The sequence below is a fragment of the Hippoglossus hippoglossus genome, chromosome 16 (genome assembly GCF_009819705.1).
Source record: "Hippoglossus hippoglossus isolate fHipHip1 chromosome 16, fHipHip1.pri, whole genome shotgun sequence".
NCBI classification, from domain to species: domain Eukaryota; kingdom Metazoa; phylum Chordata; class Actinopteri; order Pleuronectiformes; family Pleuronectidae; genus Hippoglossus; species Hippoglossus hippoglossus.
In genome coordinates this window covers 24,145,547-24,159,126 of record NC_047166.1, presented here as the reverse complement: position 1 = coordinate 24,159,126, position 13,580 = coordinate 24,145,547, and the positions used below count along the sequence as shown (strand labels likewise).

The following is a 13,580-nucleotide window of genomic DNA, read 5'->3' as shown; positions in this document are numbered from 1 at the left end:
GTCAGTTCTTATTTTGTCAATCGTATGTCCATTACTATGCAGCAGTCCTATCCGTGCAACCAAAAGGAGAATTGGAAGCTGCCATGTTCCATCTTAATGAAATCATTTTTAAATGTATACTTCACATTATGCCACCATTGCCTGGTATGAGTCACAGTTGCTGCTGCTTTGTTTCTTTCTGCAGCCAGTCATTTAATGCGAGCACAGGCAGAACGAGAGTGGAATATTCCACAGAAGAGAGAGGGAGAAACTGCAACAGAAGACTCGACTGTGATGAGAGGCAAACTTTAAGCCGTACAGATCCCAGTCAACACGACAGACAGACAAGTTTTTGGGAGAGGGTTCTCTTTGTCAACACACTGGCTCAGTACAAAGACCTCCTGTATTAACAAAATAATTCATATATCATCTAATGACATGATAGGTAATAAAAAGGATCATCTTTCTTGCTTATGAAACACCGCAAGAGTGGTACAACATAATGTAAGAGGAGTATTAGATAATCTTTTAAAAATTTGTATTCTGCCAGTATTCCGGCCTGTTTATTATTCACTTTATTTGAAAACAACTTTCCAACATGTCAGTGGCAGGACTGCAATATGACCATAGGCATTTAATTCACAATATGTTATTTAAACCTGCACTAATAAAAAAAATTCCGATAGATATTCAATCAAATGGCCTATGTAATTAAACAGGCCACATGCTGTGACAAACCCACAAAGAATTCACCGGACTCTGCAGTTGTGCTCAATTCTAAGAACAGTTTCAACAGGTTTCAGCTCCCTCAGAGGGTTAGAACACAGTAGAGCATTTAAGGAATGGCACCTTATGAACTCAAGAGTTGGCAATAACCAGGCTAAAGCTAAAAGGAGAATAAATGCTGGACGGAAATTTGCTGAGATGCCAAAAACACAACTCAAAATCAATGGCAATGTTGCCAATTTGACCTGATGTCTTCTATTAGTTGATAGGTGATATTGTCAGTTTTACACTTTTTTTTCTGATGCCCCCATGTGGCCAAATATTATTTAATGCTGGCTTTAAGGTTTAAGGCTCTCTCTGAGGTTTCTACGTTCTTTTTTTTCCCTGTTAAAAGGGTTTTTAAGTAGTTTTTCCTTACTCTTGTTGAGGGTTAAGGGCAGAGGATGTCACACCATGTTAAAGCCCTATGAGACAAATTGTGATTTGTGAATATGGGCTATACAAATAAAATTTGATTGATTGATTGATTTAATTCTGAGAGGCACTTATGTACAGGATATGTTGTGAAAATGTCTAATTACCATTATCTGCCGTTAACTTGAATAATGTTGGTAGCTAAAGGCATTTTCTCAATTTTAACATGTCTTCTTAAATTTGTCTTTCACAGGCACTTGCATTTTACATCTTTTTTTTCCACATAGAGTCTCAAATTTGACATAGACCATTGTGTAAAGAAATAATTTGGCCCCAAAGCTGAAAATTATAATTCTTCAAATCGTGTGAAAATACACCTTTACTCATGGATGAAATCTTTTGATACTTGAAATGGGTTTACAAAAGTCACAAAGGTAGTGGGATATATAATAGATTAATGTGAATTAACTGTCAAAAATGAGGGGGACTCTAAATGTTAGAGGGACTGAGCTAAATTGGGGCTGAATAATGACTTAATATGACTTATCAAGCTTTGCAGGATGTGTGCAAATGAAAAATTTGCATTACAACAACATCCTTGTCGCTACTCGCCAGCTGCAGCGACTTCAGTAGCTATTAACTCCGCTGTTCGCTTAGTCATTTTCTCATGTTGTCTCTGCTGGCTACCCAGTGAAAACAGAAGAGTTTCCAAGGCGATGGGTATGACCTTTAAAATTTCAAAAATGTTGATAGGTTTGCATCACACAAAAGGCAGGTGAAGAAACCAATCCCACAATTGTGTAAATTGTAGCAACAGATGCTGCATGTGCCTCTTTTGCGTTAATGTGATAGGTTTACCAAGAGGACAAGCTACCAAATATCCACTGAATGTATGTATTCAGGGGCAGACCACTGAGGTCAGAGTCCTCCATGGCAAACGTTTAGGGCATGTCCTCAGAGACAGGAATAAGATAAGTATGCATGCACACAGAATGATAGAGGGAGAAGGAGAGATTCATGGCCAGCACCATTTTAAAAGACTTGATTCAGCAGAGCACGGCGGACTCAGAGCAACCACCATTGAGTCCTTTGATTCACTAATAGTGTTAGCAGTTTGGGAGCCTGCTGACAGGTGTTAATTGAATTTTTCTCTTTCTGGCATATTAAGGACTAAATGCCAGTACACCTCATACCTCGTACACCTCACACATGGAGCTTTCTGCCACTTATTATGATTTGACAACATTTTAACAAGAAACCCAATGATCTTTGCTCAACATGCAAAAAAAAATGCATTTAAATTAATTTCAGAAACATTATATTACAGGAATAATTATATTCATTATTTATTATATTATTATTTAACCCCTGTAAGTGCTGAATTTTCTTGAGATTTAAACTTAGTTCTTGAAGAATCTTTGTCAGATCCAATTATGATCTGACAAAGGACATGTAGATGGTGAATTATTATTTTTGTTTAAAATACAGGTTTCTCTTTCCATGATAATAAAGTCAAATGCCCCATAGTAGCAACGGGAAGAGAGGCGTTCAAGGTCACTTTGCTTTGACAGTCGTGCTACTAGCCTGCTGGCTCATTTGCTTCCTCTATCATGCTCATCCTCATCGTGCAGTAATGACTGCTGTGCATGTCCTCTTCAGTAGTAAGGCAGTGGCCAAACACATACATGCACGCACAAAATGTGAAGGATAATCCCTACAGGGCTGATGAGTCAGCAGCCTTCATCATCCTACGCTTTTCATCTCTCCGTCTCAGTCTCCGTCTGTTGGCCTGTCTCTCTCTCTCTCTCTCTCTCTCTCTCTCTCTCTCTCTCTCTCTCCCACTGTGATGGTCTGTGCTTTGACCAGACTGTGAGACAAAATCTCTTAATAAGAGTACAGCAAGAAAATGAAAAAAAGAATATGCAGCAAATTATAGCTGTAATTGAAGATTTCAAACACAAGGAAACAGCAGCCGAACACTGTGTGGTGTGAATCACATATTTAATAAAACCACTTTTCAATGGATCACTCATGTGTCCAACTGTGAACTGGCATGAGTTTATTTGAAAATGTGTTGGATACATGCAGTAGAATAAAATCCTAATCCTGCAGAGAGAGAGAGAGAGAGAGAGAGAGAGAGAGAGAGAGAGAGAGAGAGAGAGAGAGAGAGAAGCAGACAGAGAGTCTCAGTTCTGATTGAAATACTGAGCAACACTTCAGCGGGATCTCTTGACTCACCTCCCACTCCCACGTTCCTTCTCAATTAAATATGTGTGAGTGTGAGTGTGAGAGAGACACAGATAGGGTGTAAGGCGGCCATGTGTGTGGCCCTTGACGAGTGCTAGCACACAGGCTCACTATGCTTGGATCCTTTCCATGTACGGTATAAAGCAACACACAGCACAATGAATCATTTAAAGTATATTTTGTAATATATAAAGACAAACTCTAAAGAAGATCATATTTCAGTATCAAATGCGTACAAATAAAGTGTATTTATGTATTTTGGCCTTGTACGCCCCACACCTACAGTGAGGAGACCTGTAACTAATCCTCCTGAGCTGAAGTTTGTGGTGAAATACTTTCATCCTAGCTTGTCCCTCTGTTGTTGTTCCCCCACCGACACTCAGACCGGCCTCTCATACACCTGAGCCACCACAGAGTGAGATGTTACACTGCCCCCAAAATGTTTTCATTTATGATATAATCTCTGATGTAAAATTTGTGAAAATGACTATATATTACTAATTACTGTTTTGTTTTTTCATCCTCATTCCCTCAACTAAGTCTTCTGCTTTTCCTCCTGCACAAGATCAGAATATAAAGATTTGACCCTTTTCTTATCAAAGTTACTTTCATGTGAACAACCAAGTGAAAGACTATAAAGAGAAGGTCTGAATGTGCGACCTCTTCTATAAAAACTTGTGCTCTCTGATGTCGTTGACCAACACAATGAGCAGACAAGTTCTGTTCCAGCAAAATCCAACCCTAAGTAAAAAACAAAGACATTAGGTTTTATACTGCATATCGCCTCACCTATTGTTTTATTGTTTTTATTTCATGTATTTATTTGCTGCCTCTGCTTAGTTTTAAGATTCTAGTCTTCTTTGCTGTTTACCTGGACCTCAGTTCTTTGTTTCAGTCCCTTTCATGTACCTCATGTTTTGGAATGACAATAAATCTTCTTGAATCTGAAATCTTGAATCTCAGAAAGTTGATCACTTGTCCAGGTTGTGGCAGCTACCACTGAATTCTACCACTGAACCACCAATGCTTGTCAATACCTTCTGTACGATTTTCTTTTTTCGAGAACGCACTCTTAAGGGACCCGTATGCCCTGCCAGGACAATTTATCTGATGTTGCAACCACTTCAAAGACCCCTTCGAAGTTTTGGAATGAGAATAAATCTTCCTGAATCTGAAATCTTGAATCTCAGAAAGTTGATCACTTGTCCAGGTTGTGGCAGCTATGGGTGTGCAGAGGCTTCTGTCTGCATTCCTGTCAATCTCTATTTTCTGCACATAGCAAAGAAGCACTACATGGTTTGGCCTGCAAGTCGTCCAAATTGCAGCTGCTCTGATTTTTCCCCAGAAATGCAAAACTACTCTTTCATTTCTACAGCGGGAACCAGAAATGCACGAGCCTTCATTCCTCTTCAGTGTCTCCACAGTTTCCCGTCCTTTCCAACTGCCGCCTCTATGGAATGCACAGTGTAAATGACTTGTTGCAAAGTCGCTCAAAACCTCATGTAAAAAGGTACATGCCCCGTGTGAGGGTTGAACTCACGACCTTCAGATTATGAGACTGACGCGCTGCCTACTGCGCCAACGAGGCCAAATCCACAGAGAAATTATGTGAGAAAAAAATCGATATTTAAAAGTATCAGAAATATGAAGGACTATTTGTCAGTCAAATAACCATACGCATCCAAGGTCTGAAATTTCGGGATACATGTGTGTATTCTAGAACATTGCTGTCCCGTACTGTGTCCAAATGGTCCAAATGTTATGTACCAAGCCATTCGGACAAAACCAATGTTGCTGTCAAAACTTTGAATAATCCATAACAAGAGTCATAAGGAGATGACATATCAGTGTTTGTAAAGTCATGTTGAACCAGTTAACAGTGAGCATTATAACTCAATAATCTTAATCCACTTGGCGGCCCAAAGGCTCACACCTGGGGCAGGGTGGGGCTACCAGCCCACGTGGACTCTACTGCAAACGACAGAACCAATTAGACTAGCAGGATGGTATGGACATAGCCATGACTACACCCACTCCTGAGATATAAATAATTGGCTAAAGATACTCTGATGCATTAGCCGGGAATCGAACCCGGGCCTCCCGCGTGGCAGGCAAGAATTCTACCACTGAACCACCAATGCTTGTCTATACCTTCTTTACGATTTTTTTTTTTCGAGAACGCACTCTTAAGGGACCCGTATGCCCTGCCAGGACAATTTATCTGATGTTGCAACCACTTCAAAGACCCCTTCGAAGTTTTGGAATGAAAATAAATCTTCCTGAATCTGAAATCTTGAATCTCAGAAAGTTGATCACTTGTCCAGGTTGTGGCAGCTATGGGTGTGCAGAGGCTTCTGTCTGCATTCCTGTCAATCTCTATTTTCTGCACATAGCAAAGAAGCACTACATGGTTTGGCCTGCAAGTCGTCCAAATTGCAGCTGCTCTGATTTTTCCCCAGAAATGCAAAACTACTCTTTCATTTCTACAGCGGGAACCAGAAATGCACGAGCCTTCATTCCTCTTCAGTGTCTCCACAGTTTCCCGTCCTTTCCAACTGCCGCCTCTATGGAATGCACAGTGTAAATGACTTGTTGCAAAGTCGCTCAAAACCTCATGTAAAAAGGCACATGCCCCGTGTGAGGGTTGAACTCACGACCTTCAGATTATGAGACTGACGCGCTGCCTACTGCGCCAACGAGGCCAAATCCACAGAGAAAATATGTGAGAAAAAAATCGATATTTAAAAGTATCAGAAATATGAAGTACTATTTGTCAGTCAAATAACCATACGCATCCAAGGTCTGAAATTTCGGGATACATGTGTGTATTCTAGAACATTGCTGTCCCGTACTGTGTCCAAATGGTCCAAATGTTATGTACCAAGCCATTCGGACACAATCAATGTTCCTGTCAAAACTTTGAATAATCCATAACAAGAGTCATAAGGAGATGACATATCAGTGTTTGTAAAGTCATTTTGAACCAGTTAACAGTGAGCATTATAACTCAATAATCTTAATCCACTTGGCGGGCCAAAGGCTCACATCTGGGGCAGGGTGGGGCTACCAGCCCACGTGGACTCTACTGGAAACGACAGAACCAATTAGACTAGCAGGATGGTATGGACATAGCCATGACTACACCCACTCCTGAGATATAAATAATTGGCTAAAGATACTCTGATGCATTAGCCGGGAATCGAACCCAGGGCCTCCCGCGTGGCAGGCGAGAATTCTACCACTGAACCACCAATGCTTGTCTATACCTTCTGTACGATCTTTTTTTTTCGAGAACGCACTCTTAAGGGACCCGTATGCCCTGCCAGGACAATTTATCTGATGTTGCAACCACTTCAAAGACCCCTTCGAAGTTTTGGAATGAGAATAAATCTTCCTGAATCTGAAATCTTGAATCTCAGAAAGTTGATCACTTGTCCAGGTTGTGGCAGCTATGGGTGTGCAGAGACTTCTGTCTGCATTCCTGTCAATCTCTATTTTCTGCACATAGCAAAGAAGCACTACATGGTTTGGCCTGCAAGTCGTCCAAATTGCAGCTGCTCTGATTTTTCCCCAGAAATGCAAAACTACTCTTTCATTTCTACAGCGGGAACCAGAAATGCACGAGCCTTCATTCCTCTTCAGTGTCTCCACAGTTTCCCGTCCTTTCCAACTGCCGCCTCTATGGAATGCACAGTGTAAATGACTTGTTGCAAAGTCGCTCAAAACCTCATGTAAAAAGGCACATGCCCCGTGTGAGGGTTGAACTCACGACCTTCAGATTATGAGACTGACGCGCTGCCTACTGCGCCAACGAGGCCAAAGAAACAGAGAAAATATGTGAGAAAAAAATCGATATTTAAAAGTATCAGAAATATGAAGGACTATTTGTCAGTCAAATAACCATACGCATCCAAGGTCTGAAATTTCGGGATACATGTGTGTATTCTAGAACATTGCTGTCCCGTACTGTGTCCAAATGGTCCAAATGTTATGTACCAAGCCATTCGGACAAAACCAATGTTGCTGTCAAAACTTTGAATAATCCATAACAAGAGTCATAAGGAGATGACATATCAGTGTTTGTAAAGTCATGTTGAACCAGTTAACAGTGAGCATTATAACTCAATAATCTTAATCCACTTGGTGGCCCAAAGGCTCACACCTGGGGCAGGGTGGGGCTACCAGCCCACGTGGACTCTACTGCAAACGACAGAACCAATTAGACTAGCAGGATGGTATGGACATAGCCATGACTACACCCACTCCTGAGATATAAATAATTGGCTAAAGATACTCTGATGCATTAGCCGGGAATCGAACCCGGGCCTCCCGCGTGGCAGGCGAGAATTCTACCACTGAACCACCAATGCTTGTCTATACCTTCTGTACGATCTTTTTTTTTCGAGAACGCACTCTTAAGGGACCCGTATGCCCTGCCAGGACAATTTATCTGATGTTGCAACCACTTCAAAGACCCCTTCGAAGTTTTAGAATGAAAATAAATCTTCCTGAATCTGAAATCTTGAATCTCAGAAAGTTGATCACTTGTCCAGGTTGTGGCAGCTATGGGTGTGCAGAGGCTTCTGTCTGCATTCCTGTCAATCTCTATTTTCTGCACATAGCAAAGAAGCACTACATGGTTTGGCCTGCAAGTCGTCCAAATTGCAGCTGCTCTGATTTTTCCCCAGAAATGCAAAACTACTCTTTCATTTCTACAGCGGGAACCAGAAATGCACGAGCCTTCATTCCTCTTCAGTGTCTCCACAGTTTCCCGTCCTTTCCAACTGCCGCCTCTATGGAATGCACAGTGTAAATGACTTGTTGCAAAGTCGCTCAAAACCTCATGTAAAAAGGCACATGCCCCGTGTGAGGGTTGAACTCACGACCTTCAGATTATGAGACTGACGCGCTGCCTACTGCGCCAACGAGGCTAAATCAACAGAGAAAATATGTGAGAAAAAAATCGATATTTAAAAGTATCAGAAATATGAAGGACTATTTGTCAGTCAAATAACCATACGCATCCAAGGTCTGAAATTTCGGGATACATGTGTGTATTCTAGAACATTGCTGTCCCGTACTGTGTCCAAATGGTCCAAATGTTATGTACCAAGCCATTCGGACAAAATCAATGTTCCTGTCAAAACTTTGAATAATCCATAACAAGAGTCATAAGGAGATGACATATCAGTGTTTGTAAAGTCATTTTGAACCAGTTAACAGTGAGCATTATAACTCAATAATCTTAATCCACTTGGCGGGCCAAAGGCTCACACCTGGGGCAGGGTGGGGCTACCAGCCCACGTGGACTCTACTGCAAACGACAGAACCAATTAGACTAGCAGGATGGTATGGACATAGCCATGACTACACCCACTCCTGAGATATAAATAATTGGCTAAAGATACTCTGATGCATTAGCCGGGAATCGAACCCGGGCCTCCCGCGTGGCAGGCGAGAATTCTACCACTGAACCACCAATGCTTGTCTACACCTTCTGTACAATCTTTTTTTTTCGAGAACGCACTCTTAAGGGACCCGTATGCCCTGCCAGGACAATTTATCTGATGTTGCAACCACTTCAAAGACCCCTTCGAAGTTTTGGAATGAAAATAAATCTTCCTGAATCTGAAATCTTGAATCTCAGAAAGTTGATCACTTGTCCAAGTTGTGGCAGCTATGGGTGTGCAGAGGCTTCTGTCTGCATTCCTGTCAATCTCTATTTTCTGCACATAGCAAAGAAGCACTACATGGTTTGGCCTGCAAGTCGTCCAAATTGCAGCTGCTCTGATTTTTCCCCAGAAATGCAAAACTACTCTTTCATTTCTACAGCGGGAACCAGAAATGCACGAGCCTTCATTCCTCTTCAGTGTCTCCACAGTTTCCCGTCCTTTCCAACTGCCGCCTCTATGGAATGCACAGTGTAAATGACTTGTTGCAAAGTCGCTCAAAACCTCATGTAAAAAGGCACATGCCCCGTGTGAGGGTTGAACTCACGACCTTCAGATTATGAGACTGACGCGCTGCCTACTGCGCCAACGAGGCTAAATCAACAGAGAAAATATGTGAGAAAAAAATCGATATTTAAAAGTATCAGAAATATGAAGGACTATTTGTCAGTCAAATAACCATACGCATCCAAGGTCTGAAATTTCGGGATACATGTGTGTATTCTAGAACATTGCTGTCCCGTACTGTGTCCAAATGGTCCAAATGTTATGTACCAAGCCATTCGGACACAATCAATGTTCCTGTCAAAACTTTGAATAATCCATAACAAGAGTCATAAGGAGATGACATATCAGTGTTTGTAAAGTCATTTTGAACCAGTTAACAGTGAGCATTATAACTCAATAATCTTTATCCACTTGGCGGGCCAAAGGCTCACACCTGGGGCAGGGTGGGGCTACCAGCCCACGTGGACTCTACTGGAAACGACAGAACCAATTAGACTAGCAGGATGGTATGGACATAGCCATGACTACACCCACTCCTGAGATATAAATAATTGGCTAAAGATACTCTGATGCATTAGCCGGGAATCGAACCCAGGCCTCCCACGTGGCAGGCGAGAATTCTACCACTGAACCACCAATGCTTGTCTATACCTTCTGTACGATCTTTTTTTTTCGAGAACGCACTCTTAAGGGACCCGTATGCCCTGCCAGGACAATTTATCTGATGTTGCAACCACTTCAAAGACCCCTTCGAAGTTTTGGAATGAGAATAAATCTTCCTGAATCTGAAATCTTGAATCTCAGAAAGTTGATCACTTGTCCAGGTTGTGGCAGCTATGGGTGTGCAGAGGCTTCTGTCTGCATTCCTGTCAATCTCTATTTTCTGCACATAGCAAAGAAGCACTACATGGTTTGGCCTGCAAGTCGTCCAAATTGCAGCTGCTCTGATTTTTCCCCAGAAATGCAAAACTACTCTTTCATTTCTACAGCGGGAACCAGAAATGCACGAGCCTTCATTCCTCTTCAGTGTCTCCACAGTTTCCCGTCCTTTCCAACTGCCGCCTCTATGGAATGCACAGTGTAAATGACTTGTTGCAAAGTCGCTCAAAACCTCATGTAAAAAGGCACATGCCCCGTGTGAGGGTTGAACTCACGACCTTCAGATTATGAGACTGACGCGCTGCCTACTGCGCCAACGAGGCCAAAGCAACAGAGAAAATATGTGAGAAAAAAATCGATATTTAAAAGTATCAGAAATATGAAGGACTATTTGTCAGTCAAATAACCATACGCATCCAAGGTCTGAAATTTCGGGATACATGTGTGTATTCTAGAACATTGCTGTCCCGTACTGTGTCCAAATGGTCCAAATGTTATGTACCAAGCCATTCGGACAAAACCAATGTTGCTGTCAAAACTTTGAATAATCCATAACAAGAGTCATAAGGAGATGACATATCAGCGTTTGTAAAGTAATTTTGAACCAGTTAACAGTGAGCATTATAACTCAATAATCTTAATCCACTTGGCGGCACAAAGGCTCACACCTGGGGCAGGGTGGGGCTACCAGCCCACGTGGACTCTACTGCAAACGACAGAACCAATTAGACTAGCAGGATGGTATGGACATAGCCATGACTACACCCACTCCTGAGATATAAATAATTGGCTAAAGATACTCTGATGCATTAGCCGGGAATCGAACCCGGGCCTCCCGCGTGGCAGGCGAGAATTCTACCAATGAACCACCAATGCTTGTCTATACCTTCTGTACGATCTTTTTTTTTCGAGAACGCACTCTTAAGGGACCCGTATGCCCTGCCAGGACAATTTATCTGATGTTGCAACCACTTCAAAGACCCCTTCGAAGTTTTGGAATGAAAATAAATCTTCCTGAATCTGAAATCTTGAATCTCAGAAAGTTGATCACTTGTCCAGGTTGTGGCAGCTATGGGTGTGCAGAGGCTTCTGTCTGCATTCCTGTCAATCTCTATTTTCTGCACATAGCAAAGAAGCACTACATGGTTTGGCCTGCAAGTCGTCCAAATTGCAGCTGCTCTGATTTTTCCCCAGAAATGCAAAACTACTCTTTCATTTCTACAGCGGGAACCAGAAATGCACGAGCCTTCATTCCTCTTCAGTGTCTCCACAGTTTCCCGTCCTTTCCAACTGCCGCCTCTATGGAATGCACAGTGTAAATGACTTGTTGCAAAGTCGCTCAAAACCTCATGTAAAAAGGTACATGCCCCGTGTGAGGGTTGAACTCACGACCTTCAGATTATGAGACTGACGCGCTGCCTACTGCGCCAACGAGGCCAAATCAACAGAGAAAATATGTGAGAAAAAAATCGATATTTAAAAGTATCAGAAATATGAAGGACTATTTGTCAGTCAAATAACCATACGCATCCAAGGTCTGAAATTTCGGGATACATGTGTGTATTCTAGAACATTGCTGTCCCGTACTGTGTCCAAATGGTCCAAATGTTATGTACCAAGCCATTCGGACAAAACCAATGTTGCTGTCAAAACTTTGAATAATCCATAACAAGAGTCATAAGGAGATGACATATCAGTGTTTGTAAAGTCATGTTGAACCAGTTAACAGTGAGCATTATAACTCAATAATCTTAATCCACTTGGTGGCCCAAAGGCTCACACCTGGGGCAGGGTGGGGCTACCAGCCCACGTGGACTCTACTGCAAACGACAGAACCAATTAGACTAGCAGGATGGTATGGACATAGCCATGACTACACCCACTCCTGAGATATAAATAATTGGCTAAAGATACTCTGATGCATTAGCCGGGAATCGAACCCGGACCTCCCGCGTGGCAGGCGAGAATTCTACCACTGAACCACCAATGCTTGTCTATACCTTCTGTACGATCTTTTTTTTTCGAGAACGCACTCTTAAGGGACCCGTATGCCCTGCCAGGACAATTTATCTGATGTTGCAACCACTTCAAAGACCCCTTCGAAGTTTTGGAATGAAAATAAATCTTCCTGAATCTGAAATCTTGAATCTCAGAAAGTTGATCACTTGTCCAGGTTGTGGCAGCTATGGGTGTGCAGAGGCTTCTGTCTGCATTCCTGTCAATCTCTATTTTCTGCACATAGCAAAGAAGCACTACATGGTTTGGCCTGCAAGTCGTCCAAATTGCAGCTGCTCTGATTTTTCCCCAGAAATGCAAAACTACTCTTTCATTTCTACAGCGGGAACCAGAAATGCACGAGCCTTCATTCCTCTTCAGTGTCTCCACAGTTTCCCGTCCTTTCCAACTGCCGCCTCTATGGAATGCACAGTGTAAATGACTTGTTGCAAAGTCGCTCAAAACCTCATGTAAAAAGGCACATGCCCCGTGTGAGGGTTGAACTCACGACCTTCAGATTATGAGACTGACGCGCTGCCTACTGCGCCAACGAGGCCTAAATCAACAGAGAAAATATGTGAGAAAAAAATCGATATTTAAAAGTATCAGAAATATGAAGGACTATTTGTCAGTCAAATAACCATACGCATCCAAGGTCTGAAATTTCGGGATACATGTGTGTATTCTAGAACATTGCTGTCCCGTACTGTGTCCAAATGGTCCAAATGTTATGTACCAAGCCATTCGGACAAAATCAATGTTCCTGTCAAAACTTTGAATAATCCATAACAAGAGTCATAAGGAGATGACATATCAGTGTTTGTAAAGTCATTTTGAACCAGTTAACAGTGAGCATTATAACTCAATAATCTTAATCCACTTGGCGGGCCAAAGGCTCACACCTGGGGCAGGGTGGGGCTACCAGCCCACGTGGACTCTACTGGAAACGACAGAACCAATTAGACTAGCAGGATGGTATGGACATAGCCATGACTACACCCACTCCTGAGATATAAATAATTGGCTAAAGATACTCTGATGCATTAGCCGGGAATCGAACCCGGGCCTCCCGCGTGGCAGGCGAGAATTCTACCACTGAACCACCAATGCTTGTCTATACCTTCTGTACGATCTTTTTTTTTCGAGAACGCACTCTTAAGGGACCCGTATGCCCTGCCAGGACAATTTATCTGATGTTGCAACCACTTCAAAGACCCCTTCGAAGTTTTGGAATGAAAATAAATCTTCCTGAATCTGAAATCTTGAATCTCAGAAAGTTGATCACTTGTCCAGGTTGTGGCAGCTATGGGTGTGCAGAGGCTTCTGTCTGCATTCCTGTCAATCTCTATTTTCTGCACATAGCAAAGAAGCACTACATGGTTT

General features: G+C 42.3%; 1 protein-coding gene and 16 non-coding genes across 46 annotated transcripts in view; all 17 read right to left on the bottom strand.

Moving 5' to 3' along the window:
* The window catches only part of snap91a (synaptosome associated protein 91a), an 85,845-nt gene that overhangs the window by 30,061 nt on the left and 42,204 nt on the right, over window positions 1-13,580 (bottom strand). The window lies entirely within an intron of this gene.
* trnam-cau lies at window positions 4,882-4,954 on the bottom strand. Its single transcript has one exon. It is a non-coding gene; the product is annotated as a tRNA-Met (tRNA).
* Window positions 5,437-5,507, bottom strand: trnag-gcc. Its single transcript has one exon. It is a non-coding gene; the product is annotated as a tRNA-Gly (tRNA).
* On the bottom strand, window positions 5,996-6,068 carry trnam-cau. Its single transcript has one exon. It is a non-coding gene; the product is annotated as a tRNA-Met (tRNA).
* Window positions 6,551-6,622, bottom strand: trnag-gcc. The gene has a single exon. It is a non-coding gene; the product is annotated as a tRNA-Gly (tRNA).
* On the bottom strand, window positions 7,111-7,183 carry trnam-cau. The gene has a single exon. It is a non-coding gene; the product is annotated as a tRNA-Met (tRNA).
* On the bottom strand, window positions 7,666-7,736 carry trnag-gcc. The gene has a single exon. It is a non-coding gene; the product is annotated as a tRNA-Gly (tRNA).
* On the bottom strand, window positions 8,225-8,297 carry trnam-cau. The gene has a single exon. It is a non-coding gene; the product is annotated as a tRNA-Met (tRNA).
* Window positions 8,780-8,850, bottom strand: trnag-gcc. Its single transcript has one exon. It is a non-coding gene; the product is annotated as a tRNA-Gly (tRNA).
* Window positions 9,339-9,411, bottom strand: trnam-cau. The gene has a single exon. It is a non-coding gene; the product is annotated as a tRNA-Met (tRNA).
* Window positions 9,894-9,964, bottom strand: trnag-gcc. Its single transcript has one exon. It is a non-coding gene; the product is annotated as a tRNA-Gly (tRNA).
* Window positions 10,453-10,525, bottom strand: trnam-cau. Its single transcript has one exon. It is a non-coding gene; the product is annotated as a tRNA-Met (tRNA).
* trnag-gcc lies at window positions 11,008-11,078 on the bottom strand. Its single transcript has one exon. It is a non-coding gene; the product is annotated as a tRNA-Gly (tRNA).
* trnam-cau lies at window positions 11,567-11,639 on the bottom strand. The gene has a single exon. It is a non-coding gene; the product is annotated as a tRNA-Met (tRNA).
* On the bottom strand, window positions 12,122-12,192 carry trnag-gcc. The gene has a single exon. It is a non-coding gene; the product is annotated as a tRNA-Gly (tRNA).
* On the bottom strand, window positions 12,681-12,753 carry trnam-cau. The gene has a single exon. It is a non-coding gene; the product is annotated as a tRNA-Met (tRNA).
* Window positions 13,237-13,307, bottom strand: trnag-gcc. Its single transcript has one exon. It is a non-coding gene; the product is annotated as a tRNA-Gly (tRNA).